Source organism: Pseudorca crassidens, chromosome 14, assembly GCF_039906515.1.
Source record: "Pseudorca crassidens isolate mPseCra1 chromosome 14, mPseCra1.hap1, whole genome shotgun sequence".
Classification (NCBI taxonomy): Eukaryota; Metazoa; Chordata; class Mammalia; order Artiodactyla; family Delphinidae; genus Pseudorca; species Pseudorca crassidens.
In genome coordinates this window covers 81,171,734-81,199,037 of record NC_090309.1, presented here as the reverse complement: position 1 = coordinate 81,199,037, position 27,304 = coordinate 81,171,734, and positions in this window count along the sequence as shown.

Here is a 27,304-nt window from a genome sequence, read left to right as displayed (position 1 = left end):
GCTTGTAAATTTTGGAGATTAATCCTTTGTCAGTTGCTTCATTTGCAAATATTTTCTCCCAATCTGAGGGTTGTCTTTTCGTCTTGTTTATGGTTTCCTTTGCTGTGCAAAAGCTTTTAAGTTTCATTGGGTCCCATTTGTTTATTTTTGTTTTTATTTCCATTTCTCTAGGAGGTGGGTCAAAAAGGACCTTGCTGTGATTTATGTCATAGAGTGTTCTGCCTATGTTTTCCTCTAAGAGTTTGATAGTGTCTGGCCTTTCATTTAGGTCTTTAATCCATTTTGAGTTTATTTTTGTGTATGGTGTTAGGGAGTGTTCTAATTTCATTCTTTTACATGTAGCTGTCCAGTTTTCCCAGCACCACTTATTGAAGAGGCTGTCTTTTCTCCATTGTATATTCCTGCCTCCTTTATCAAAAATAAGGTGACCATATGTGCATGGGTTTATCTCTGGGCTTTCTAAACTGTTCCATTGATCTATATTTCTGTTTTTGTGCCAGTACCATACTGTCTTGATTACTGGAGCTTTGTAGTATAGTCTGAAGTCAGGGAGCCTGGTTCCTCCAGCTCCATTTTTCTTTCTCAAGATTGCTTTGGCTATTTGGGGTCTTTTGTGTTTCCATACAAATTGTGAAATTTTTTGTTCTAGTTCCGTGAAAAATGTCATTGGTAGTTTGATAGGGATTGCACTGAATCTGTAGATTGCTTTGGGTAGTAGAGTCATTTTCACAATGTTGATTCTTCCAATCCAAGAACATGGTATATCTCTGCATCTATTTGTATCATCATTAATTTCTTTCATCAGTGTCTTAGAGTTTTCTGCATACAGGTCTTCTGTCTCCTTAGGCAGGTTTATTCCTAGGTATTTTATTCTTTTTGTTGCAATGGTAAATGGGAGTGTTTCCTTAATTTCTCTTTCAGATTTTTCATCATTAGTGTATAGGAATGCAAGAGATTTCTGTGCACTAATTTTGTATCCTGCTACTTTACCAAATTCATTGATTAGCTCTAGTAGTTTTCTGGTAGCGTCTTTAGGATTCTCTATGCATAGTATCATGTCATCTGCAAACGATGACAGTTTTACTTCTTCTTTTCTGATTTGGATTCCTTTTATTTCTTTTTCGTCTCCGATTGCTGTGGCTAAAACTTCCAAAACTATGTTGAATAATAGTGGTGAGAGTGGGCAACCTTGTCTTGTGCCTGATCTTAGTGGAAATGGTTTCAGTTTTTCACCATTGCAAACAATGTTGGCTGTGGGTTTGTCATATATGGCCTTTATTATGTTGAGGTACATTCCCTCTATGCCTACTTTCTGGAGAGTTTTTATGATAAATGGGTGTTGAATTTTGTCCAAAGCTTTTTCTGCCTCTATTGAGATTATCATATGGTTTTTATCCTTCAATTTGTTAATATGGTGTATCACGTTGATTGATTTGCGTACTCACAGGCACCTTTAATCCTTCAGATAGAAAAGGACTGTCATGCTAGGGTGGCTGACGTTTTCCCCTGGAATTAATTATCTCTGTCTCTCAGTGATGTTTCCACATCAATACCCACAGTCCTTAGCTCAGCCAAGCAAAGCCAAAACCATTTTCCTTGTGAACTCAGACATCCTTGGGTCTCACTGGCCTGTGACTAGCAGGGGGGTCGTGGAAACTTTAATGTAGGATTTTGACTAGCACGCCACCCCCACCTGTACAATGGCTGAATTCACCTTTTGCTCTTAAGCTTCCCCAAGTTAGTTTTGAGGGTTCCAGGGGGATATCTCCAGGGGAAGCGTGCTGAAGACTGTTCACTCAGAATTAAGTCCTCTCAAGTTGTTCACAGACCTCCTCACTCTCCACTGAGATCCTCAGGATAGATAGATAGATAGATAGATAGATAGATAGATAGATAGATAATAGATAGATAGGTGATAAATGGATAGATAGATAGATGACACATAGGGATAGGTACAGATAGATAGACAGACAATAGATAAATGATGGATAGATAGATAATAAATGGATGGATAGATAGATAATAGGTAAAAGATAGATAAATGACAGAGATAGAGATAGACAGGTAGATAGATGATAACTGGATGAATAGATAGATGCTATACAGATAGATAAATAGATGGATGGGTAGATAATAGATAGATAAATGATAGATAGATGACAGAGAGATAGAGATAGATGATAACTAGATGAATAGATGATAGATATATAGATAGATAGGGAGCAAGCTCACAGGCCATATTTGTTTATTTACTTACTATGATGTTACAAGAACTGGCCAGTACACCCAGCCAAGGCCCTCTGCCTCCAGCACAGTCTACAGTCCACTGGCTTTCCTGACACCATGTGCTCTTCTGTCCCGTGACCTCTTCATCCAAAATTGCTACCCCAAAATCCCATCCTGGAGAGAGCTGCTCACAATGCAGCCACATCCTTCTCGGGGCTTCCTCACTAGAGAGAGGTGCTCAGTGGGCCGGGGCCTCTCCCTCTCCCCCATCCTGTACAGTTATGGTCATGGGCCCTTTCTTCATGAACCCAGAGCCCAAACTGCCCCACTCAGCCTGTTAGACAACTGCCCTCAGTTCCCTGCATCAACACAGGTTGGCTCTCACCAGATGGGTCGTGGAGCCCAAACCGTTTGAGACTTGGGCTGCCACCTGGAAGTCTGGCCGTTTCTGTCCACTCTGGGAGGTTGCATTTTGGCAGACGGCACAACAACGCGACTAAGGGCATAGCTGGGAGTCAGGGGCATGTGGGCTTGAATCACAACTTGTCTACGCACTAGCTGTGTAATCCGCAGAAAGGCTTTTAACCTCTCTCTGTTTCCACATCTATGAGATGAAGATAATGCTATCCATCTCACAGGGGGATTGCAATAACTAAATAAACAAGACAATTGAATATAGAATCTGTTCCCTCAGAAAGTACTCAAAAATGGTAGCTATTAATTAGATGAGGGTGGTGGTGATGGTGTTATTATTGCACCAACTTACCTGGTTCTGCCCCTGAGCCCTCAGCTATGTCCTGGGTCTAGTACCACCCATGACCACATCACAGAGCTCCTTAGGTCCTCATCCGTTCTCCTTGCTCTGACAATGATCTGTATGCCAGTCCTTACCCTCTCTGCCATTCATCCATTAATTCATTCATTTAACATATGTTTGTGGAGTCACTATTACAAGCTGAGCATTGACCTAGGGGCTAGAGATACAGCAGAGATTTGGTCATGGCCCTAATAGATCTTCCAACACCACTAGCTCATTTCCTGTTCTGAATCAGGTGATAGCTGACGACCTTGACTCACAAATCTCACAGCTGGAAGGTCACTTCCATTCTCTCTGGGCCTTTAATTCAGGTCCACTCTGCTTGTGGCATCTGCAGTTGCTGACCCAGTTTGGCTCCCAGCACCCCTTCTCAGCTACGCTCTCACATTCTCTCTCTTGCCCCCTTCTCTCCCAGCTTCCCCGAGTGGAAACCCCACCCAAACAAGCCCAGGCCTCTGGGGACCAGGGTTTGCATCAGCCCACCCAGCCATTACCCTGGACCCAAGAGCTCACTTCCCCAAACTTAGAGAGAGCTATAAAAAGCATAAGAGGGGTTTCCCTGGTGGCGTAGTGGTTGAGAGTCCGCCTGCCGATGCAGGGGACACGGGTTCGTGTCCCGGTCCAGGAAGATCCCACATGCCGCGGAGCGGCTGGGCCCGTGAGCCATGGCCGCTGAGCCTGCGCGTCCGGAGCCTGTGCTCCGCAACGGGAGAGGCCACGACAGTGAGAGGCCCACGTACCGCAAAAAGAAAAAGAAAAAAAAAAGCATAAGAGCTATTATTTATTAGGTATCTCCTAAGCTCTTTGCAAGGGTGCTTTCATTTACTCCTCCCAGCAAGTATATGTGCTAGAAGCCTTCATCTCCACTTTACAACGACGGGGACTTGAGACTTAGAAGGGGGACAAGAACTTGCCCAAGTCAGCTCATACGTAGGAGGCGGCATTCAAGCCCAGGTCGTGTAAGAATTGAAGATGAGAGACTGGACAAGCTACACAGAAAGTTAGTGGACGTTTCCCCCACTTCCAAGGAGTTATTCATCCTCTGTAGCATTTTCATTTACATGCGTCTTCCTGTGGTGGACATGGCCACTAGTTAGTAGGAAAGCATCCCTGTCAAGAATGGGGCAGATGTGTGGGGTAGAGCAGAGGGAGATCGTGGAAAACACTTGAGGTGGAGAGACCAGCACTTTCCCAATGTTCCCCGCCCACCCACAGGACCTGGATGAACTCTTTCTTTCCAAGACCCCGCTATCCTGGGGCATTTGAGCTGGTTTCTGTTTCCTGCAAACGAGCCCTCCAAGTCCATCACTCATGAGGACAGCGCCTGCCTTCCTTTCCTCTCTAACTCCCTGTTGTGTAGTCCTGCGCAGGACACAGCGTGGATACCCAAAATCTGATGGCTAAGTCCACAGCAGCAGCCTCTTAAACTTTTTAAATAAAAGCTGGGGTTTTGTTCTTTTTTTTTTTTTTTCCAGGTTTGTTTGGAAGGAACAAAATGTCCTCTTCTATTCCACATGGAATATGTACCTCCTTCAGCACTATTTGCAAAGTGTTCTAAAACTGAAAATGGTTGTGAGCTAAAATTGTCTGCTCTCTCCTGCAATTTTATTCTGTCTCAGAATAATGCTGTGATGAGGAAAGAATGGATGTTTGACACAGGTAGATCCTGCTTTTACCAACATAACACACAGAATCATCAAACCATTTTCATCCAACACAACAAAAGCCTAGTTCTTCCAAATTTGTGTGGGTACTTCGGGGGAGGGGAGGGACTCCATTAAGAGGCCCCTGGGAATGACTGCTCAGCCTGTATAAAAACCAGCATGTTCTCACAAAGGTGAGAACCACGGAGGTTGGAGAGCATGGGCTTCGGGGTCAGAATGATCAACATGTGAGTTTCAGCTCCATGAGTACCAGCTCTGCAACCTGACACAAGTGGCTTAGTGTCCCTGAACCTCAGTTGTAACATCTGTAAAATGGAGACAAAAATGCAGACAGTAGGTTGGCTGGCTGGATCAAATAAGAAAACATATAAAATATCTAGTATAATAAATAATACATGGTGAGCACTTTATTTTATCACAGAAGCAACATTCAAACAAATACACCTATCAGTAATTAATTAATCCATTATTCAAGTGGCTTGTTCTTAGTAAAACCAGTATTAGAAATAGCCCAGAGTGTCGGAGATAAAATCTGTTTTGCTGCCTCTCAATTATCTCCTGGAAGTCCCCCACGCTTTCTCAATTCTGGTTCCTGAAGACGGAACACAGCCTCCACATCTCATGAAAGCCAGGTACCCTCCATCTGCCAAGCTGGTCTCAGGAAAAGCTGACTCACAATCTCATGCAAACAAGGGGGGATCCCTTACAGAGGCATGTGTGCCCCTCACCACTCGCTACTCATCCTTCCCTCCCTTTCTCTCCCCCTTTTCAATGGTCTGAGAAGTAGGTTCATTCATGGTGAAGATAAAATTGCAGAACGTTTAGACAACGTAAAACAGAACCGAATAGACTCAAGCTCTGTAAACCACTTAAAAATTATTCATTATACAAAAATCTGTTGATTTGCTTCCTGTGAAGGTGACTTCTACATGTCAATAAGACTGGTGCCCCGATACTGGACCAGGCCTTATTCTGTTTCTGGAAGGGTGTTCTGGGATGAGATTAACATTTAATTCAGAAGATGAACAAAGTAGATTGTCCTCCCTACCGTGGGTGGGCTTCATTTGAGGGCTTGAATAGAACAAAAAGGCTGAGTAAGAGGAAACTCCCGCCTGGTGGCCTTTGAACTGGGATTCATTTTTTTTTTCCTACCTTCGGACTCAAACTGAACTAAAACCTCAGCTCTTTCTAGGTCCCAAGCCTGCGGGTCTTACACTGGATCTAAACCACCAGTTCTCCTATGGGTTCTGTTTCTGTGGAGAATTCTGACTCATACGGTTGCTGAAGACTGTTCTCGTCTATTCATTAAAACAGGAATTTGAGTAACTTCTGGGCAATACTGGTCACACAGTAAGAAGTAGTTAGAGCAGGCAAACTGCAGGTTTCTCGAGTGTGATGTGCGTGGCCAGCCTTTCTCCTTCTTTAGTCTGCCCTTCATCCCTAACCAGTCAGATAATGATGTTTGGCTGCAGCTATTACAGTTAAGGAAGACAAAGTGACAGGCCTGGCTCTCCCCTACAGCAATGCACCTAGAGGAAGGGAAACAGTAAATGTCCTCAGAGAACTCACCTTCTCAGGCATCAAAAAAAGACAAACTTGAACATCAGGTCTCTTTTGGCCTGGAAGAGACACTGGTCAGTCCTGCATGCGTTGGATTAGGGACTGCCCGCTGGCCATCCTGGTAACAGAACAGAGGGTATGCCAGCCAGCTGGGAAGTTGGTGAAAGCAGAAGAGATGTCACGCTGTACGAGAGCTGGTCCACCCTGGCCTGGGGAACACTTATTCCCTTTAGCTTGCCTTTCATTTATTCACTCCTTCATTTATTCACACAACAAATATTTACTGAGTGCCCGCGGTCCAAAGCTCCGGTGGCAGGAGTTCAAAGTATTAACTCTGGGGTTAAATAGTCTGGACTAGAGCCTGAGGGACAAAACACACAGCAGGCAAGCCTTGAGGAGAAGCAACCTGAGCCCAGGAACGGGCCTGGGTCTGTGCAGACGGAGGGTCGGGAGGCAGGTCCAGCAGGAATAGGGAGCTGGAGGGGAGGACAGGGCCAAGAGTCAGGACTCCTCACCCTGGCGAGGAAGCAGAAGGCCGTCATGCCAACGGGGACAGGGCCAGCCAAAGAGTTTGAACTTGATCCAAACCCACCCCAGGGACAGAGAATTTTTGAGTATGTCATAGGACCTATATTTCAGAAAAATATATCTGACAGGGGAAAGTTAACCCAATTTCCTATTTTTCTGGATTTCTTTTTAATTTATTTCTTTCTGTTTCACTGCAAAGGCCTAGATGTTGAACATGAAAGACCTTTTAAAGTGGAGGGAAAGGAGACCAAAGACACTTATTTCTTCTCCTATGGTAGAGTCTTAAGTATATGCTTTATCTTTCCCACTAGATAAAAAGTTTCTTGACACCAGCAGCCACAGCTCACTCAGGACCCCCTGCCGCTCTGTGGCCTGTTCCCGACATGCTGTCTGCCAGCGGGCCTAGCAACTTCTGGGGGCTTTCCCTTGATGTCCCCCATGGCAGCACAGGATGAACTTTAGGACCACAGAATGTCAGAGCTTGAAGAAATTTCTTGCAATCTCAGAGGTGGAAATGGAAAGGGATGTGAACAGGATGAAGCAATGAGTCCACGACAGATTCACGACAAGAATCCAGATGGGCTAATTCCTGGTCCAGTGTTCCCTCATCCCAGAAATGGACTGTGATGGAAGAGAACATACCCAGATTCAGGCCAAGAGACAGGCCTGTAAAACCAACAGGGCTCAACAGACCCATGCTGAATTCACACAAACGACACCAGACAAGCACAGAGCAAGGGTGCCGACCTGCCCATAGCCTGTCCCTGCAGCCTCCTGGCTGGTTTAAAATGTGCGACTAATCCGACAGCAAAACTACCCCTTCCATTCTCCCCAGAATGTTCCAAGCTACTGGAAGCCTTGGTGTCACAAGATCAAATTACAAATGGCTTTGTGTTTCATGAATTTCAGAATTCTGCAAGCCAAAGAAATGGAATTGGCTTTTAATATATACCCCAAATAATTATTTTAAAATTCCTAATCATTCCAGAATCACAAAAGGGGAGAGTGGGGAGAGACTCTGGACCCTCTCTCATCCAATTCTTCTTTGTACATGTGGGAAAACTGAGGCCTGGGCAGGACAAAAGACTTGAGATTTGCCCAGACTGGTGTTTACAGCATCTCTTTAGAGCCAAGGTCACAGCTCAGACACCCAGAGGACAGACAGGTAATGGAGTAAGCAAGGCTGGGTGCAGGAAGGGGAGGGGACACGATACAGAGTGAAAAGGGCTCTGGTGTGTACACTGAGAGTGGTCCCCACGCAGTTCCAGAAATGGTTGCTATGGGCACAGATAGGCTATGTTACCAGGAACTTTTCCCAAAAAACCCTGAAAGTCAGAATTTTATATGAAATCACTACTTTTAAAAAAGGTTGAGAACTGAGTCAAGATTTTTAAACTTTCTGCCAGAAATATGTGTCTGTGGGCAGAAGGTGGCAGGTGGGCCTCCGACCAGTGACCTCTGGCCCAGAGGATGGAGGCCAAGCACATGGAGGCCAGCATAGGCCCCCCCCTCACTGCCTTTTCTCCCTGTGCGTCTGTCTCTTTATGCCTGTCTGAGTGTGACAACGCATCTTTTTAGTCATCTGGGAACTTACAGAGCTGAGTCTCTACTTTCAGCTCTCTTGCATCAGGTCAAATCACCTACATGCAAGTAATTCTGACTCCTGTGGGTGAATCTCTTGGGCTCCATAAAGATTTCCCCAGCTCAGCCTTGGTTTCCATCAGTGTAAAGCATTAGATAACCTTGACATAAGACATGTGCATATGGACCAAAACAGAATGTGACCGGCTGATCCCAGCATTAATAATCTGGTAGCCCTGTATGGGCACAGTGTTTTCCACGAAACAGCTGCAGGACAGCCATCTGGCTCGAGCAAGCTAGAAAACCCAGAGAGAAATGAAAAGAGCATCCCTTCACATTTACCCTCAAACCCTGCTGTTTGAAAATTAACAAGACATCTTTGAAATGGCTCCAAATAGAAAAGTAATTAAAAGAGGAAAGCCTGGTCTCATCTCATTCTGTTTCCAGCACTGGAAAGAACCCACCTGAGGCTGTAAAACCCCTCTGGGTAAGTAGCTAACAGGCCTGACACCCAGATGCATATTTACATTGACGTTTATACTAATAACACCTCACTCCTTATTTGGAAAAGCCACAGGAAGAAAAAAGGCTTCATTTGGGAGCTCTGTAGCATTGGATAAAAGGCATTTCAAATGGTTTTCACACTCCAGCTTTGTATAGCCTACACTGCGAGATTCTGGAGAGATAACCTTATTGGTCGTCTCATCCTGCACAGAATCCTCTAGCTGACGCTGCGTCCAGCTAAATCCTTTAGTGACCCTAAGCTCTGAAAAAATTATGGTACCCTGCTCTCCGTCCTTACCCATGTCTGTTATTCAAAACACACTCCAAATCCTAACACAAACAAAACTTATGCTATGAGATAGCTTAAGTCAAGATAGCTTTTCCTAGATATCTAAGGTTGAAAACTTCTGGATAAGTCCATGAAGTTGAAACTTTCTTCATTTTTGAGGTGCCCTGTTTTGGGTGCCCCAAGCCTGGGTCCAGGCTGTCTGTTTGGCAACAGAGCACCAGCCTTGCTGAGACAGGGCCTCAGGGAGGAGAGTGCGCTGCCTGGGCTGCCTCGTGACAGGAACACGTGAGCACTTCTGCAGAGGCCATCTAGTTCAATGACCCACACCTGTAGCAAGGTGTGACCCTGATCCCAGAAATTTCAAATACACCGCATACTGCTTCATTATTTCAATTGTCTATCAGTAAAATGAGCACCTAACCCCTTGGTGACTTTAATAATCGCCAAGTAGAGGAAAGTACACTTTGAAACCTTTTCCTAGGACTCCTGGATTTCATTGTTGAACTGCATCACTGGTGGCAAGTCAATTTGCATGTATTTCAAAAAACTTGCCTAAGATGGTTTCAGGAGCCCAGCATGATCAATTACGCACCCTTGGCAGAGTAAGGAAGTGCATGTTCTAATCAGTTAGGTATGCAAAACACAATGAGCATTGGACTTGAAACAAAGGAAGAGATTTGGAAAGTTCAGGTCAAGGTTCATCAATTAGCTCCCAGAGAAATGAATTAATTGCTTCTGCTTTTTGGCCCCCCATTTAGTTCCACAAATATGTTACAAGCCAGCGTCTTCCCTCTGGCCTTTCCGCCATGTCTCTGAAGTTCCCTGTTTCTTCAGTCATGTGCTTCCCTTGCCTGGCTCAAGGCTCCCTGACTATGGACGTGGCCAGAACATCCTCCAGGGTGCCTAATTCACGGATAACTAGTCTGAACTAAAAACATAATCCACTCAGGGTAACTGACCCTATATGAAGTCAGCTTAAAAAATAATGTCTACCCTGGGCTTCACGGATTTGTATATGACATGATTATTTCTTAAGTCAAATGGAAATCACAGGAGGTCTAATCCCCTTTTAGGTGTGTAGATCGTCACTGGTAATTCTGATGGCAAGGAGGAAGCAAGACAAACTCCATAAACACATCACTGTTATTTTGACCCAAAGTACAGAATTTCAATGGAATTATTCTAAAATGTCTCTCAAACAGAGCGAAGTGTTCATCCCTGGCACCAAGGACATTCAAGGCCCTCCATGAGCTGGCCCAGACACCTCCACTGCCTCAACTACTGCTGTAATCAAGGAAAAGAGACTAAAATAAGAAGGTATTTCTGCCTGGCGAAGGTGAATAAACATGTTCAAGATACACATGATGTGCTCTTATATGAAGTGTAAACTGGTACAAACTTTCTAGTTGGCAATGTTTAAACACTCGGACCCAGTAATTTCACTTCCAGAGTTAACTCGAGACTAATCAGCAAGACAGACAAAGCTTTTCTATAAGGAAGTTTATCACGGTGTTATTTACACAGATGAACAACTTGAAAAGAATCCATGTCCACCCTTAGAGAATCGGTTAAATAAATTATATTAAAATCCAAGGTCAAATACCATGAAGCCATTAAAAATGGTGTTTACCAGGGACTGCGGGGATGGAGAAATGGGGAGATGTTGATTAAAGCGTACAAAGTTTCAGTTATGCAGGATGAATAAGTTCTGGAGATCTAACGTACAGCACGGTGATGATAATAGTGGACAATACTGTACTATTCTTGAAATTTTCTAAAAGGATAGATCTTAAATCGAATCTTCTAAGCACGTACACAGACACTAATGGTAACAATATGAGGTCAGAAAAATGTTAATAACTTGATCGTGATAATCATTTTGCAAATGTCAAAACATCATGCCGTATGCCTTAAATATACATATTTTTATTTGTCAGTTATACCACCATAAAGCTGAAGAAAATAAAAGGGTGTTTAAAACAATGATTTAAAGATATGGCAGAAATGCCCATCATATAAGTACGTGAAACTGGCTACTTTTTTTAATATAGAGAATGACTGTTTTCCCAATTTATTATACTCTTATAATACAAAATAGTTTTAAAAAGAAAAAATGGATGATTCTCACAATACTTTATAAATGTAAAGTGTTATTTAATTATAATGGATTTTTACAGGAAAGCCAGCTTCTTGTTGCTAAATTGAGAGGCAGGAAGTGAATTTTGTTAATTTTTTTTTTTTTTTTTTTTTTGCCTTACGCGGGCCTCTCACTGTTGTGGCCTCTCCCGTTGCGGAGCACAGGCTCCGGACGCGCAGGCTCAGCGGAAAGCCCCTAATTTTTAATAATAGTTTCAGAAAGACATAACAATCTGTGGAACCTTCGTTTCTAGCCAAACTGAAAAATCAGCTTCCCATTCGATGGATCTCGTTTTAAAATGTACAAAAGGGGGCTTCCCTGGTGGCGCAGTGGTTGAGAGTCCGCCTGCCGATGCAGGGGACACGGGTTCGTGCCCCGGTCCGGAAAGATCCCACATGGCGCGGAGCGGCTGGGCCCGTGAGCCATGGCCGCTGAGCCTGCGCGTCTGGAGCCTGTGCTCCGCAAGGGGAGAGGACCTCCCATTCACATCCAGTGCAGCCCTTGCTGGCTATTAAGGTAACTGTTTGGAAAGAACATACTCCCCTCTCTGGTAATCAAAATGCATCTTCTCCTCCATCTGTCTCATAATGAGAAGTCATACTCTTCTTTTTATGACATCACTATAAAAGACATCAATAGAACAAAAAAATACATTGCTCCTGGTAATAATAGTGTTTGTTATGGAAATTGTAAAATGTTCCCATGTAGGTGCAGTCCACTTTAATTAAGCCTTGTCAAAGAATACATTTTCCAAACATCTAAATCAGATATTGCAGAGCCCTGAACTTGATGTCTTGGGGGAAAAAAATGCACCTCAGGGATTATGCCTGGGGCTGAATCCATTTTCTTAAGAGCCTGCATGGCTCAGGACATTTGTAATGGAAGCTAAGCCCAGCCTCTCGCTTTAAGTTCAGGCTGGGAGTCAAGGACTGAATTTTTTGAGCTTAGAGTTTGGGGACTGATGGGGTCCAAAGACTGTGCGAAGTTTTCCTCCTCAGCCTTCCCCCCCCCAGCCCCCTCCGCAGAGCTCTCCTCCAGAGTGGACCCCAATCTAAGCAGAGGGGTGGAACTGAGAGCCGATGGATCCCCATCACAGGGTCCAGGAAGTTTCCAGAAAGAGGGGCATGAGGTAATGTGGACCCAGCCAAATTCTAAGGAGGAAACCGTAATTTTCTTTTCATATTATCTAAACCTTTAATATAAATTCCTTTTCAAAAATTAAAAAGGTAACATGAGTGCCCCATAATTTTCAAAACACTACTAAAAGGTACAGTAAAAAGTAATCTTCCCTACAGCCGTCGTAGCTCACACCTTGTAAGGTAGCCAACGGGAGTCAGCCTGGTACGGATCTTTCCACAATTTCCTCCATGCTCACAAAACAAACATAGGCGGTGTCATTGTTTGTTTTTATTAAAATCAGGGCATTTCACATGTATTACTCTGCAATTTGTTTTTCTCACTTAACAGCCCTCCGGGTCAATAGCTACAGATCTAGGAAATCAGCATTTTCAAACATTCAGCTGTGTTCCCCTGAGTGCCCAAAAGGAACTCAATGGGGCCCCGACCACGAAGGAGCGCACCGTCTAGTGGGGGGACAGACAGACACATACCGCCGGGAATGCCACAGACGAGGTGGGACACCAGTGTCGCTGAAGATCCCACTACATCTGCCCCAGAGAAGGGGTGAGGGAGGGCTTCACAGACAAAGTAAGGGTTGAGCCGGGTCTAGAAGGGTGACTGGATCTCATCAGGCGGACAAGGATAAGAAGGGCGTTCCAAGATGCAAGAACAGCTTGTACGAAGGCACAGAGGCATTAAAGGAAACAATGAAAAGTCTGGTGGGCTTAGAACTGGGACTTCTCATGGGGAGTAGGGGGCAGAGACAGGAGATGGCGGGATGGACATTTAAGCTGGAGTCAGACTGGGAAGGGCCTTTATAGCAGAGCAAGGAGTTTACTTTTTATACCTTGGGTAATGGGAGCCAGTGAAGGTCTAGAGCAAGGAAGGGGCCACTGTCAGGTTTAGCCCATGAGAGACACTGCTGCAAGGTGGAAGGCGGGAAGGAGGAGGAACCTGGGTATTCTACCCCTGTATCTGTGCTTCCTGTAGCATCTCTGGTGTGACTGCATCTCCTCTGCAGTCTCTAGAACTGCTCTAGCTCCCGCCCTACAGTCCCCGCTTCTAGATGTAGCAGCATCCCCTTCCCTTGTCCGTCCAGCCCTCGGGCTGCCCCCTCCACCCTCTGCTTGGCTTTGCCTCCCTGGCTCTTTCTTCACCCGTGGAACCAATTCCCTGCTGGCAACTCTTTCTATGAAAATACTAAGTGTTTCTATTTTCCACTGGACCCTCACTGATGCACAGTACTTCCATTTTATCAGGATAGTATAAGACCATTAAAATTGTTTTATAAATGTTTTAGTGTAGTGAAGAAACGTTTATGCTATGATATGAAAAAAACAGCAAACTGCAGAACTGCCTATGATATTATTTCAACTATGTTTTCAAAATGAGATTTTTTTTTTTTAAGACCACTAAGACAATGTTAAAATGTTAATAGCTGTCTTTGGTTTGAGAAGAGAATGACTTTTTTTTCTTCTTTTAACTTTTTCATATGTTCATTATATTCGATGATGAGCGTATTTCAAAGTTTACTTTTTAAAGCTGTCATCTCCTGGCTCGAGTCTGACTGGGAACCAGGCACACAGCCCCTGCGCACCTGCTTCCCCAGCTGTCCACGCACAGGCTCGAAGGCGCTTCTGCCCTGTCCCCTACCTTGCCCGGGCCTCCTTCCCACCGCCAACCCCCCATGACCCAGAGGCGGGGAGTGAGGGGAACCTCCCCTCTAAGCATTAAAACCCCTCTTACTCCTTTGATGACCACGGCCGTTTGTCTAGGCAGTGGCCAGGCCCTGGCATGGGAACATAATCTTCCCCTGAAAGCTGACATTACCACACTGACTGCCATTCTTCACACCTACCCGCATCAGAGGGCAGGAAGATCACAGCGTCTGACCATGTCTCGGAGACACTGCAGGAGGCTGTTCGCACCCGTCCTGGAGGAGGAGTAGAGAAGGACTGCCCAGGCTTCCCTGGCCCCGGAGCCACCCAGGCCCCGTGCGGGCACATGCGCTCTGAGGCTGGATGGGGAGGCCCACGAGTGCCTCCCCCTGGAGGCGTCTCAGATCTGGCCTGAGGCACCAGGCCAGGAGTCAAGTGGTCTATATCAAGACACAGAGCTTGTAACCTAGTCTTTAGATCTGTGGGTTCTGTCAACCCTACCTTTCCTGAGAGCTTTGGTTGAAAAAAGCAGCAGCTCAGCTCACACACACACGCCTGAACAGTTGCCCTTAACCCAAAGGTTTTCCAAGCCCCACCTTCATTACTTTGCTTTTTCAAAGCCAACTGCTCCCCAATTTACCAGCTGGTCTAATAGAGACAAAGACAGATTAGGTAATTAACAGCCCTTCCTGCTGTTGAGTCAAGCCCACAGCTGAAGCTCAGACCCAGTCCCTTGGGCTCAGAATGCCATCCTTACTGGCCCTCACTGAAGCCATTCTGTGGGCTGCAGAAAAACTCTGCAAAACAAATAAAAAATGAGAAAACACAGCATGAACTTTGGTGTTGCTGGATGCTCAGAACAGTCCTTCGTTACGTAAGTCCTCCTCCTAAATCTTCACGTGTTTCAGGAGCCTCCTCTAACTCTCCCCATGCAATCTCCAGTGTCCGGGTTCCAAGGACTGTCACCACCCACAGACAGGAAGATGCCACGCCACCAAGCGCCCGAGACAGTCAGAGCAGTCAACAGGGCAGGGCAGGTGCAGAGAAGGGGCAGCGGGTCAGTCTGAGGGTTTGTCCCCTGAGCAATCCACCCTGGTTCTTGTAGGTGATCAGCCACTTCATCCACAATAAAAACTTTTTCGTGACCCGGCTCGTATCTGTTTACTACCATCCCAACGTGGTGGAAATCAACAAAGTTATCTTTTGAGAGAGAGACATGGGAGAAGGGCTATGGAAGGAAGAGAGCAGGAGCATCTCAAAGCAGAGCCTGAGACAAGGATTTGGAGCAAGGAACTGACTGGGAGGTGATCCCAGGAAACACCACAGGGGAGACAGGAAGGAGATGGAAGTAAGTTGCCAAACCAAGCCATGACAGTTTAATCCCCGGGGCAGCTCTGGGGGCTGGGACAGAGTTAGCCCACACGAGTTGGGGTTGCAGCTGCGGTATATATATAGCACCTCCTGTCCATCACTGGTTGAGGGCTACTGGGTGGGCTTGTGAATTCTCTGGTACTTCCTTCCTGCCCTGAAAATGCTCTTATCAGAGGGATGGCTGCTGGGTAGGGAAGTCAAAGAGCGCCCCTGGTCAGGCCCCTGAGGCCATAGAGCTCCCAGGCCACAGTGGAGACTGAGAGGGAGTTCTGTTCAAGTTTACAGCATTATGAAGAGTAAATGGTGATAATATTATATAACAGGGGTTGTCAAACTTTTTCTGTAAAGTGTATAAACTAGTAAATATTTTAGTCTCTGTAGACCACAGGGTCTCTGTCACAACTACGTAACTCTGTTTATATAGAGCAAAAGCAGCCATAAATAATACATAAAGGAATGAGTAAGGCTGTGTTCCAATAAAACTTTATTGACAAAAACAGGTGGCAGGCCAGATTTGGCCAGCCTCTGCTAAATAATAAAAACCATCTATTGGACATACCCTGTATTATATCTACGATCTGACTTAATCTCTATTTTTTTATTTCTCTTATTTCATAAACGAGTGAGTTGGGACTCAGGCTGGGTCACTCACCCAGTGATACCTGCCTGGTTAGTAGGAAAAGCCAGGACCCTCACCCAGGACAAGCTGGCCCCAAAGCCTGTGTTAGTTTTCTATGCTAGCAAAATATCTACAAAACATTTAACAAATATTTACAGGGAGTTGCTAAAAATACAGAAACTTACCGTTAAGTGAAAATTTGTGATACAATATTATATAAACAGTATAATACTAACTCTATTTTTTTAAATACCCAAGAAGAGCTTGGAGGGGTATATACCAAGATTTTAGGCGATCCTTTCTGAGGGGGTATTAGCATAGATTATTTTTATTTTTACATTTTTCTCTAGTTTCCAAATATCCTACAATGGGCACATGTAACTTTACTAAAAAGAAAAGTTTAACTTTGTTTTTTTAACTATAGGTACAAGTGGGACCACAGAGGAAGAAGTTATTTAATCTCAGTGATTCCTGAGATGGGATATAGCCATCCTATAATGCTGACAGAGGAGAGTATAAAACTTCTGTTTTTATTTATTTATCTTAAAAAATAAGAAAACTTTACATTCTACTAAGTCAATGCTCCAAATGACCCTGGCACCCTATTTAATTCATGTGTCATATGACCACGTGTCTAGGACACATGGAATCCTGTTGGGAAACAGAATTCCCCAACAAGATGGCCTGACAGTGATGTCTGGGCTTTGTAGATAATTTCACTGTATTGTAAATTATTTTGCCATCTATTGTATTTTGTGTGTACCCAGTTAAGTTATAGGTTGTATTATCTGGTGTTTATTTGAAAATGGACAAATGGTTTAAAAAGTTTTCTACAAAGAAGTATCCAGGTGGGGCTTCCCTGGTGGCGCAGTGGTTAAGAATCTGCCTGCCAATGCAGGGGACACGGGTTCGTGCCCTGGTCCGGGAAGATCCCATATGCCATGGAGCAACTAAGCCCATGCACCACAACTACTGAGCCCACATGCCACAACTACTAAAGCCCGTGTGCCTAGAGGCCATGCTCCACAACAAGACAAGCCATCGCAAGGAGAAGCCCACACACCTTAACGAAGAGTAGCCCCCGCTCGCCACAACTAGAGAAAGCCCACAAGCAGCAACAAAGACCCAATGCAGCCAAAAATAAATAAATACAACAAATAAATTTTAAAAAGAAAGAAAGAAATATCCAGGTGAAGATAATATACTAATACAGGCACAAGTAGACAAGAAAAGGAAAAGGTGGTACTTCTGAGTATGAATTTTTTTCATCCACAGTGCAAGGTGGTATGATGATACTCTACAATGATGACATTCTAATCAAATTACAGAGGAAGTCAGCCCCCAAAAAACCATTTAAATTACAAGGGTTCTGTTTGAAATGTGACTTTCCAGCCACTATTATAAAGATAACCCACATACCTTAAACACACACAGGCTTGGCTTTTAAAGCGTAAAGCATCCAGAATATGGGATTTTTAAGAATTTCTCATTTTTCCTGCTGCAACAACAGGGGTGAAATTACACAGAGCTACAATATGGCGATAAATTGCATTCTTTGTCAGAAATACATTTGGGAGACACCCAAAAGTTTCTATGTGGGAAAATTTGGGGAAAATGATTATTTATGTAATATCAATGTTTTGCCAGGCAGTTGAATTAAAGTGCAGATGTTTCTGACATGTCCCATTTTATGGATTTAGATTTGAAGTATTTTATTCTAATGACTCATACAGTTGTCCAGGTTGTGCACTGCACACTCCAGAAGACATCACACACATTGTAGTCTATGTGATGTGTGCCCCCTGACATTGTGCAGTGTCCTTTCTGGGGGCCCTGATGTAGTGACCTGGAATGACACGTGAAGAACTACTTTATATGAACGGTGAAAGTTATTGAAGAAGATACAGTCTCAACAATTAAACCTGTAACAGTAACTGTGTTTTACAGGAACACTGTAGAAACACAACCACTAAAATTGAAGAGATTCCAGGGTGGGGTTACAGAGCTAGTGTCACACATGAAATGCATTCACGGTATCATTCAGGTTATCACAGCAAAGAAATATAAGCTAGAGGTGCACACAGTGCCACACAATACCACGGATGTAATTAAATATAAAAGGAAAAGGGTATTTGAATAGTAGGATTTTCACAAAACTTCATGATAATATAAGGTATGACCATGACCTTCCTTTGGAACATCCAAGGTACTTGAAATCGTTATTGAATGAACTAGAAAATGCACGAGGCAGCTTTCCTTTACAAATAGATACGGTATGACCTTTCCTGTGATGATAAATGGCTCTCAGCAGTGTGTCACAGGTAGATAGTTTTTAAAAAATAAACACATTTAATTTGACCCTTCAAGGTCAAGAGTGAGTGATGAAGTAACACTTTTCCAAAGCAATTCAGGTGCAGAAGAGCATTTTTGAAAGCATTTCCATCACTATGTGTTTTCTTGCCAATCCACTTGGTTATCAACTATAATAACGTTTACATATGCACACTTAAAACAGAAGTCTCTGGCCTGCCTAAAAATCTTCCAAACGAAGTTTCAATGGGTTTGGGACCCACTTGTTTAAAAATGTAAAAATGGAATACCTTCCAATTCGTTTGCAAGAACTGCCTGACACCAGGAAGATGGAAATTTACTAGCCCAATTTCAATAAAAACCTTTGCATAATTGACAGATGGCGTTGACAGATGAGAATCATAATTAAGTAAACACAGCCACAAATGCCCTCTTCCATTTGGATCGACACCTCTTTGTGAGGGTCCCTTTACACTCTGGCAGCCAGTAAAATCAAGCATTTTTTTTAGACTAAGCTTCAAACTTCAATACGTTGCTGTATCATCTAGTGTTAAAACTTCAAAAATAATGAAGCATATCCAGTCTTAATACTTACTTTAAAATATTATTACTAATTCCCGTGGCAGCAAAAAGGCTTTTTGTAATGTAATTTAGAATATTATTACCTATGTCATATTGATACCACACTTTTAAATTTTCTATTTTTGTGTCTATTACATAAGGTAGTACATATATAAATTACTTATATGCTTATATTATATATAATACGACATATATAAGGTATAGTATAGTAGTATATTTATAAGTACATATAAGTTAATAATACATATACAGTATAGTAATACATATATGAATTATAAATAAATAAACACATAGAAAAAAGTTAGGATTTTCATCCATCTGAATGTGCAGTAGCGGAGGGGCAGGTATGGGTTTATTGAATGGGTGAGTTTTAAAGCAAGAGTAGCACCTAAATCATGACTGCAACTAAATCATGGATGGAGAAACACAAACTTCTTTATCCAATCTTAACATTCCTTCAGAATCAGATGGGGGTGGGCCTAGAGCAGAGGAGAGGATGTTGCCCTTTCTATAGCAGGATCCTGTAGAAACTCATTTTCCTGCAAGATGAGAGAGGGTAGGAGGAGAGCTGGGTTCCAAGAGAGTGAATCTCACTCTTCAGTAACTAATTCGAGGGGTGCTGAGTGTACAGTCCATTTCTGAGAGTGGAGACCATCCGGGCAGGGATGCCTCTGCATGACTTTATGGGCCATTTCTCTTGCTCTTACAAGGTGAAGTGACCTGCCCTTTAAGACCCAGTCCAAAGGTCCCTTCCACAATGCTTTCTCTAAGCCCTGGGTTGGAGGTGGGTTCTACTTCCCTTCAACTACCTGGGTCCTCAGAATGTGCTAGGGCAATTCTGAGGGAGGAGGGTCCTAGGTGTCAGGAGGGCTATCACCCAAGGTGGGACAGGCAGTAAAAGCCCAGCAGCATGGCAGAAGACTCAAGTTCAAAATCAAGAGGGCCGTAATGAGCACCAAGTGTGTGGGGAGGTGGGAGAACAACTGCTGAGGTGAGCGGCTGGGATGATTACAAGGAGGGGGTGAGGTGGGAAGAGCTGGTCCAGGCAAGTAGGTCAGGCCAGCATCCCTGAATAGAAGACCCTCTCCACCCACCCGTGCATCCCATCCCTATTACTCAGTGCTTGAGGGATGGGGGAACCAAGTGGTATTCATATATACATTCACTCAACAGTATTCAGGAAGGGTCAGGTGCTGAGCCATGCTGGGTTCTTCCTACCTGATAATACAGTTATTTCCACTCATCTAAATTCTCCTACCCAACAGTGAGTTCCAGCAGGGCAGACTTGCAGCTCCATGGTGTCTAGAATATGGGCTCCCACAGGTCTGATGAAGAGAGAGAGGATCTGTGAGTCCACTGTGAACCCATGGGACTTGAAGTGATCGTCCACTACCCTTACCACAAGCTCTTTCCAGCATTCGAGAAGAAGCTGGCTTGATTATGGGTTGAAACGACAGCTCTTTGCTCCCTCTCCCCATGCCCCCACGACTAATGTCTGTCTTCACATCAGACTAATTTGGAACGGTTGGAAAGAGCAAAAGAATACGCCGGGACAAGCTCCGAAGCGTCTTCCTTGCATCTACCGTTATCTGGCCCTCTGCTCTAGCCAGGGAATTCACGGGCCTTGAACCAAAAATCACTCTATCCAGTACCCAAGGGTCCCGTTTGTCAGGGTTTACAGGTTTTGGAGGGTTGTATGCGGAGCACTGAGGAGGGAGGGAAGGAGGGAGGGAGTGAGAAGGAAAGAAGGGAGGAAGGGGAAGGGAGGGAGGGAGGGAGGGGAGGGGAGGGGAAAGGACCGAAGGGAGGGAGGCATGGCTTGCCCAGCTGGCCAACCAGCCAACAGAATCACCCTGATCATAAGGGAGGAGGAAGCAAGTCAGTCTCACATGTGACTGCTCCCAACACAGCTCTGGTTTTTTTGTTTGTTTTGTTTTGTTTTTTTTTTGTGGTACGCGGGCCTCTCACTGCTGCGGCCTCTCCTGTTGCGGAGCACAGGCTCAGCGGCCATGGCTCACGGGTCCAGCCGCTCCGCGGCATGTGGGATCTTCCCGGACCGGGGCACGAACCCGCATCCCCTGCATCGGCAGGCGGACTCTCAACCACTGCACCACCAGGGAAGCCCACAGCTGTGGTTTTAACTTTCCCTGTGAACCTTCAGTCTTCCCTACACCCCCCCCAACTCCCCCTCCACATGTTGTGAAGGTTATTTTATGTGTCAGCCTGACTACATTCCAGCCTTCCCAGATTAGACATTATTTCTGGGTGTGTCTGTGAGGATGTTTCTGGATGAGATGAGCATTTGAATCAGTGGATGCAGTAAAGTAGATCACCCTCCCCCATGTGGGTGGGCACCGTCCAATCTACTGAGGGCCTGAATAGAACAAAAATAGGAGAAAGGGAGGATTCATTCCCTCCCTGTCCGTCTACTTGAGCTAGAACACAGGTCTTCTCCTGCCCTTGGACTGGGATTTACGCCATCGGATCCCCTGGTTCCTTTGAACTAGAATTACACTGTTGGCTTCCCTGGGTCTCCAGTACTGATGGTGGGACTTCTAAGCCTTCATAGTCTTGTGAGTCTATTCCTCATAATAAATATATGTTTATGTATCCTATTGGTTCTGTTTCTCTGGAGAACCCTAACAGTCATGTCAAGTTTCTTACTGAAAATCTTTACTGATGCTTCACCCTAAAAGTGAGGTCTGTAGTCAACATCATCATCATCACCTGAGGAACATCTTAAACTCTGAATTCCCAGACCTACTGATCCTCTGGCAGGTGATTCTCACACACGTTCAAGTTTGGGAAGTTTTATTCTATTCATTCAAAGTGCATACAGTAGGCACTTACTCTTTGCCCTACACTGTCCTAGGTCTTTCCTAAAGGTCTTCACTTGGTGTAATAGTCCTCTATCTGACCCCACTGTTATACTGTAAATTCCCTGGGATGAAGGACAATGTCTTACATTCCTCGGTATCACTGAGACCCCAGGCACAGAGAAGCTGCTCAATAAATATTTTCAGATTAAATGAATAAGCAAACTTATATTTCTATATCCCCAGAGAAGCTATATTTTTTTCATCTGAGAGTTTTCTTCCAAGAATTTAATAGAGTGAGCCTGGAACAGGTCCCAGAACCAAAGGAAGAGGTGCAAATATGGTCTGATCAGAGCTGGACTGTCACCTCCATGGTCTGCACAATCTCCTTACATCACGTGCCCAAATGAAAAGTTAGCTGTTTTGAGGACCATGTAAGTATCAATATAAGTCTACGATTACTGAGCCGGTTAGCAACTAAAAAGCTTAGGTATTTTTCTTTCATGCAGCAGCTAAGTCATGCCTTTCCTATCTCCCCCATCGTGTACTTGTGAGAAACTGACTTTCGGATGGAATGTAGGACTTGTAATTAGGCATTCTTTCAAGAATCATTAATTGTCCATCTAACCTGTACTCAACATTCTTCTGCACTCTGGAGATACAGAAATAAAACACAGTCTTTGCTTTCCAGGAGCAAACAATGTTACAAGATCATTTATCCGCTACATTTTTTTTTGTTAGATTGGGGATGTCTCAGCACAGAAAAATCTTTTTGATAGTGTGCTGGTGTTTTCACCCAATGTTTTTGTGGCCCATCCCAGCTTACTACCATAAAAGGATCAGAAAATGTCATCAAAGACATTGTTTAAAAACTGATAAATAGTTCAGGAGCAAGCACAGAAGTCTCTGGTGCCTGGAAAGAAAAATTCAGGTCCCACTGAATTCAAACATTTAATAAATCTCTACCTTGTATCAAAAATTTTGCAAGATACTGAGGATTTGGAGATTAATCAGGTACAACCACAATCCTCTAAGAACTGCCCAACTATGGTCGTGACAGGGACACAGCACACATGTACCGTTTAACGTGACAATGACCGCTGGCCATGTCCAGGTCATATTTCTCCCTTGGTCTCCCGAGATCTTTGGAGAATTGTCCTTCATGTCTTTCATGTCCAAGCCACACACACAGGGAAGGCTAAGATTTGTTTGTAATAGAGAATGACAAAATATTTCAGAGATCATGAATGCCTTTTGCCTTGGGCTACATCTGTGCAAATTGAATTTACTCCAACAACAGGACAGCTATTACAGCATCACTTTCAGCACTGTCATCTAACGAGATGGCTTTGGATACTATTAAAAGTTAAATCAGTCGATAAGTGAAATATTAAAATCACCAGAGAACTGGCCCTATGCACAAAATATTAACACTGCAAGCTCTAAATCAAATGCTGAACATGAATTTAGCCAAAGCCATTAAAACAAGACTCTGGACTCCGGACTGAATTTTGGAGCTGCGCCTGAGGAGAGTTTTTTCAAAAGCTGAGTTTTCCCTCTTGTTGGAACCTTGGTGTGAGGGAGCTACACGGTGAGGGCTCTCTCGGGATGCTTGACACTGGAAAACCCCTGGGAACCCACAACACTTAGGAAACGATGCATCTAATCACAGGGCAATGTGACAAGTTCATTATCTATTAATCACCTCACTCCCCCACTAGACCATGACATCCTTGAGGACAGGGACTGGTTGTCACCCAGCTCTGTACACCCAGCTCTTAGCCAGTGTCTGCCACAGCATAGGTGCTCACCAAATGTTATGTTCAATCTCCTTCCCACGATATTCTCTCTCTCTCTCTCTCTCTCTCTGTCATTATCTCATTATCTCAATATCTCTTGCTCTTTCTCCCTCCCTCCCTTCCTCCTTTCTCTCTCTGGGTCCTCTAAGAGTTCCCTGTCAAAGTCACATGTATCTTTCAAGGCCCAGTTCACCTCTTCCAAGAACGGTCTCTGATCCCAATGTCAGAATCATTCTCTCTTCCACAATTAATCCCTCTGCCCACGGCTTGAGATATGAACAATTTGTTGGACCATTTTTTCCAGCCTGACTGAAATTACAGTTACCTGTACAAATGTGTGTCACTGTCTTTTTTTAGGTTCTCCCAGATTTTGATCCTGAGATAAGGATTCAAGTTCAAATGGTTTATTTGGCAGGTAGAGGGAACACTGGAATGGGAGTGGGCTAGTGGTACAGGAAAGTGAGGCAGTCAATAGAAAGTATTGTGTTAAGCCAGTTACCAGGAGGTGACTGGTTCTTCATCCCAAGGGAAAACTCTGGGAAATGGTATAAAACACACCCCTAAGAGTCCACCTGAGGGGTGTGAGAGCTGGGGTATTTATACACCAACTTCCAGAAATACATATTTGAGGGCTACTCCCAAAGGCTGCTCCCCAGCATGTCCAGACTGCCAGTGGCAGGGAGAGAGTATCCTTCTGTAATCCCAGGGGGAGAAACTTCAGACACAGGGTATGCTATATGTCCTCTTCAAATTCATATGTTGAAGCTCTAACCCCTAATTTGACTGTATTTGGAGATGGAGCTTTTAAGAGGTAATTAAGGTTAATCAAGGTCAGAAGGGTGGGGTCCTAGTCCAATAGGATTAGTGGCCATAAAAGCAGGGAAGAGGGAGATCTCTGTCTCCATGTGCACACAACAAGGAAAGGCCATGTGAGGGCACAGAAAGAGGCAGCCATAAGAGGGCTCTCACCAGAAAATAAATTGGCAGGAACCTTGATCTTGAACTTCCTACCTTCCAGAACTGTGAGAAAATAAATTTCTGTGGTTTAAGCCACCTAGCTATGGTATTCTGTTATAGCAGAGCAAACAGACTAAGACAGCTGTAGTGCACAGAAAGGTCAGAGGAACCCAGGAGGGGCAATGAACACATCTGTTTCTGTGCCTCTCACAAGACGGAGCCCAAGGCAGGGACATGCAGTGCTGTTTTCCCTGAGCACCAACCAAAGACAGAAGAGAAGCAACACTTACTGAGTACTTACTACATGTCAGGCACTGTGCCAGACATTTAAAAATTTTATTTTATTAAGGCATTTATTAAGTGAAATGCACACATTTTCAGCATACAGTTTAGTAAATTTGACAAATGTGTATACCCAAGTAACTACCCCCCACAATCAAGATATGGAAACATTTCTATCACCCAGAGATTCCTCTCTCCAGTCAATCCCCACCCCCACCCTGGCCCCAGGTTACCACTGATTTGATTTCAGTCACTACTGATTAGATTTTTCTCTCCAAGAGTTACAAACAGAATCACACTGTACGCAGTCTTCTGTGTCTAGCTCCTTCTTCTCAGCATAATGTTTTTGAAAATCATCATTATTTTAAGAATCATGTAGCATATATCAACAGTTCATCTTTTATTGCTGACTAGAATTCCATTGTAGGAATATCTCATAATTTGCCTATTTACTGGCCCACTGATGGACCTTTGGGTTATTTCCACTGGAAGTTATTATTAATAAAACTTTTATCAATATTTGTGTATAAGTGTTTGTGTAGACACTTGTTCTTTTCCTCTTGGGTAGCTTCCAAGGAATTGAATTGTTGGGTCATATGGTAAGTATATGTTTAACTTTATATGTAAGTGTAGCTAGGTATTTTTAACTTACCTCACTTAATTTTTTGACCACCCAACTATAGGGGTATAATCCTTCCCTCTCTTTGAGTAAGTACACTGAGGCTCATAGAAGGTGAGTGACTCACCTAAGCTCCTATAGCTTGTAAGGCCAGATATGGAATACATGCCCAAGTTTTATCTAGCCAAAAAATTTTGTGTTTTTTTTCATGATACCATCTTGCTTTTATTTATTGACTCAGCAAAGAGGACTGGGTGTTGAATCCCCCTCCCCCCCCAAAAAAAATAGATAAAGAGTTATTTACATCCTTCTAATGTCTAAAAGTGTCTGGTTCAGGAAAGGCTGAGTGACCATATTGGAGTAAAGGAACTCCAGGGAGAGGGGGAAAGATGGGTACAGAGGCAGAAACCCTGGCTGGACCTGACCTGGGACAAGCACAACAATATTACTACTTAACCACAACTAATATACCTACCAGTGTGGAGTCCATGCTTTTGAAATTTATAATTGATTGTCTACAGCCTGTCAGGCTGAGATACTACCTATGAATAATGAGCATGAAGGAAGCAGTCAGTTTTGTCAGTCTGTGTGTGAGAAAGGGTTTTTAAGTCAACACCCAAGCAGCCAAGTGAGGTTAAGGTAGAGAATAATATCAACCTGTAGGCTGACCAAGGGAATCCGATCCCCTCCACACGGACCTCAGAACTCACCTACTGGAGAATCAATTCACTGGAATAAGGAAATAAAGGAAAACGGTTGGGGTTAAGTTCAAATCTTTAGAAGAATTCTGAAAGGAGGAATTGGCCTGTACGGCAAATCTGTTACTGCTAAAGATGCAAACTTTGGCTAATGTCCAGAAATAGAGACTATTAAAAATGCATTAGGGCTTCCCTGGTGGCGCGGTGGTTGAGAGTCCGCCTGACGATGCAGGGGACACGGGTTCGTGTCCCGGTCCAGGAAGATCCCACGTGCCGCAGAGTGGCTGGGCCCGTGAGCCATGGCCGCTGAGCCTGTGCGTCCGGAGCCTGTGCTCCGCAACGGGAGAGGCCGCAGCAGTGAGAGGCCCGCGTACCACAAAAAAAAAAAAAAAAAAAAAAAAAGCATTAGAAGGGTCATGTTTACATTTCTATAGTCAACTAAAAGCCTCTGCTCATACAAAATGGGGTGCCCTCTGTATATTACAGTCTTTAGTGTCCATCAATAAGCAGTAACATGCTTGAATTCCACAGAATTGCCATTCTTGGAAAAATGCAGAATATGCCTTGAGTTCATGGCCAGCGTGTGGGATTAAAACAACAGCAACAACAACTAGGAGTCATACGTGTTTGACGCCGTCCCGCTGCTGTGTCACATGACTACTCTAGGTCTCAGCCTTGCCCCCGTAACGAGGATAATAATCTCTCTGCTACTTATCCCGTGAGATGCTGTCACGAAGAAATATGTCCTAAGGTGCTTTGGAAATAAGCGATCTTTCAGTAATGTGAGGTTTTTAAAATACTTAAGTGGTTTAAATGTTTATGCTTTTCTGTTTACATTGTTAATTGTTAAAATGTACTTCTGGGGCTTCCCTGGTGGTGCAGTGGTTGAGAATCTGCCTGCTAATGCAGGGGACATGGGTTCGAGCCCTGGTCTGCGAGGATCCCACATGCTGCGGAGCAACTGGAGCCGTGAGCCACAACTACTGAGCCTGCGCGTCTGGAGCCTGTGCTCCGTAACAAGAGAGGCCACGATAGTGAGAGGCCCCCACTTGCCACAACTAGAGAAAGCCCTCGCACGGAAACGAAGACCCAACACAGCAAAAATAAATAATTTTTTTTAAAAAAAAGCTTTAAAATGTACTTCTGGCAGATGGAACACATAATCCCT